We start from the raw sequence: 3,368 nt of genomic DNA on the forward strand, positions 1-3,368 counted from the left end.
TAATGTAGCCTATCTGACCTCGAATTCTTGTATAGCTGAGGCTGGCTTCACACTAGTGACCTTTTTCAAAAAAATAGAGTATCATTTTTTGGTTGTGGTTTTGTTTTTCTTTTTCTTTCTTTTTTTCTTTTTTTTTTCTTTTTTTTTTTTTCAGTTTTTTGAGACAAGGTTTTTCTGTGTAGTCCTGGCTGTCCTGGAACCCATTCTGTAGGTCAGGCTGGCCTCAAACTCGGAAATCTGCCTGCCTCTGCCTCCCAAATGCTGCCTGCGCCACCACCGCCCGGTATGGTTTTGTTTTTCAAGACAGGGTTTCTCTGTGTACCCCTAGCTGTTCCTGGAAGTCAATCTGTAGATAAGGCCGGCCTCAAATTCATAGAGATCCACGTGCCTCTGCCTCTGGGGTGCTGGGATTAAAAGCATGCACCACCACGGCTAGGCGAATACTTCTCTTTATTCATTGACAATTGTATACATACAAGTAATGCATTTTGATCGTATGTACCCCCTCACATATCTCACGCCTCCCAAATACTCCCTCCCCAACAATTCCCCTCTCCTTTTTTTTTTGTTTTGTTTTGTTTTGTTTTTCAAGACAGGGTTTCTCTGTATAGCCCTGGCTGTCCTGGAGCTCACTTTGTAGACCAGGCTGGCCTCGAACTCAGAAATCCACCTGCCTCTGCCTCCCAAGTGCTGGGATTAAAGGTGTGTGCCACCACCGCCTGGCTATCCCCTCTCCTTTTTTATCCTTTCTGTTTTTGTGTTAATAACCCACCGAGTTCAGTTAACACTGCTTGAAGGATGATCTTGTGCAGGTCCTCACAGCTGCAGTGAGGTCCTCATTGACAGCAGCCCCAAACAGCATTTCCCAGCATTCACCCTCATCCTCTGGGTCGTACATTCTCCCCTCCTCCTCTTCATCCCATTTGGGGCAAGTCACTTAACAGCCACTTAAAATTCTCAGCACTTTGAGTAGTTATGAGTGTGCACCAACAGCTAACCACTGCAGAGAGAAGATTCTCTACCAACGTTGAGACCAACACTAACTCACGGGTATATTTATTTATAAATATTTAGAAGGCAACAGTAGTAAAACTCCCTCTCCAGTCAGTGACCTACTGAACCAAGGAGTTGATGTCTAGTTTACACTACCCGGTTAGGGTATGAAGTGTAGCTGGTCTTTTCTACTTTGTGGGTTCTTCTTTTTCCCACCCTTTATCCCCAACACCTGGTTCACCCTCTACTTCTAGATAGGAGAGAACGAAGAATAGAGAAGGGGGGAGGAGATCTGAATCTAATTTCTTTGTTCTTGTTTTTCCTTTGAGCACAAACTGCAACCAACCCCCCTGAACGACCAGCACTGGGGCTCTTGCATTTATATAACCTCTCAAAAGGTCCCAGAATTCCAAACATCATACAAATGTAGAAACTGTCTGCAACTGGCAAAACCATGCCTCAGCCAGAGCGCCAGGCAAATCATAGTCAGCTGCTGCGGACAGTCTAAATCAGCCCCGTATCCCCGTATCCCCGTATCCCCGTATCCCCACTGCGGACTGTCTAAATCAGCCCTATAGCCCCACCCCTAGGATTAAAATGAAAACATAGTCTTAAAATATTTCTGTGTTTAAGAAAAGCCCAAAATTCTAGAATTATCACTACAATGAATTCTGTACTGTGGAGCAGGCCTCAAATCCTATCCAAAAGCAATTGGTTACCCCCATAATGTTCATGCCACTACTTCACCAGTGAGAACTTTTTTTGAGTCCGGGTCTCACTGTGCAGCTTTGGCTGGCCTTGAGCCTGCTATGTAGACCAGGCTGGCTTCAAACTCATAGAGATCCATCTGATTCTGCTTCATGCATGCTTTTTAAAAATTATTTTTTTAAAGTTATATTCATGTACGTACGTGTGTCTATGTATGGGTAAGTGCATATATGTGCAAGCATGTACAGAGGCCAAAGGTGTAAGATACTATGTATCTAGATACACAGTAGCCGGAGTTAGAGGAGGATGTGAACTGTCAGACATGGGTGCTGAGAACTGAACTCAGGTCTCCTGCAAGAGTAGCATGTTCTCGGGGGCTGGTGAGATGGCTCAGCGGGTAAGAGCATTGAGTGCTCTTCCGAAGGTCATGAGTTCAAATCCCAGCAACCACATGGTGGCTCACAACTACCCATAAAGAAATCTGATACCCTCTTCTGTGTACTCATTTATAATAATAAATAAATCTTTAAAAAAAAAAAGAGTAGCATGTTCTCTTAACTACTGTCTTGCTAGCTGCAGTGGGATGCCTGGCAGGTTGATATTCTAGCATGAGATGCCTCACAGGGATGCTGTCCATGTCTTCTCCACCCAGCAGCCTGAGCAGCACCTTCTAGCACAGCAAAAGCTCTGTGCCGTGAGCGTAACTACCAGCTCGATGAAGAAGGGAGGCACACTATCACCCGAAAGACTTCCTGTGCCCTTTCCCAGTCGGCTTCTGTTTCAGCCCACGCCCAGGACGCCAGCGCTCTGCTTTCTGTTACTAGCCGGTGCTTTCTTCATCAGCTCATCCCTGTCATTTTTATTTTTAAAAGAGCCGTATTTGGGCTGGAGAGATGGCTCAGCAGTTAAGAGCATTCACTGCTTTCTCAGATGACCCAGGATCAGTTCCCAGCATCGGCATCAGATGGCTCACGACTCTAATTTCAGGAGATCCAATGTCCTTTTCTGGTCTCCATGGGCTCTGCATGCACATGGTACACATACAGATAGGCACACACACACATAAATAATTTCTTTAATTTAAAGATTTGTTGTATGTTCATTGGTGTTTCCCCTCATGGATGTGTGTGTGAGGGTGCCAGATCCCCTGGAACTGGAGTTACAGACAGTTATGAAGTCCATGTGGGTACTGGGAATTGAACTCAAGTTCTCTAGAAGAATAACCAGTGCTCTTAACTGTTAAGCCATCTCCTCAGCCCCCTAAATAAAAAAATATCTTTTAATGATTTTATTTATTTATTTTATATACATGATGAGTACACTGTTGCTGTCTTCAAACAGACCAGAAGAGGGCGTCAGATCTCATTACAGATGGTTGTGAGTCACCATGTGGTTGCTGGGAACTGAACTCAGGACCTCTGGAAGAGCAGTCAGTGCTCTTAACCACTGAGCCATTTCTCCAGCTCATAAAAAAAAAAAATTAACATATCATTTGTGTGTGTGTTCACAAGCCAGAAGAGGCCAGTGTCCCCTGTCACTTATCTAACCTTTGAAGCAGGGTCACTCACTGAGCTTTTCTTCAAGTTATTTCTGGTTGTCACTGTACAAGTCTTCACCTCTCTCTCTCTCTCCCTCCCTCTCCCCCTCCCTCCCTCTCTCTCCCCCCC

Source organism: Mastomys coucha, unplaced genomic scaffold (assembly GCF_008632895.1).
Source record: "Mastomys coucha isolate ucsf_1 unplaced genomic scaffold, UCSF_Mcou_1 pScaffold7, whole genome shotgun sequence".
In the NCBI taxonomy this organism is placed as follows: domain Eukaryota; kingdom Metazoa; phylum Chordata; class Mammalia; order Rodentia; family Muridae; genus Mastomys; species Mastomys coucha.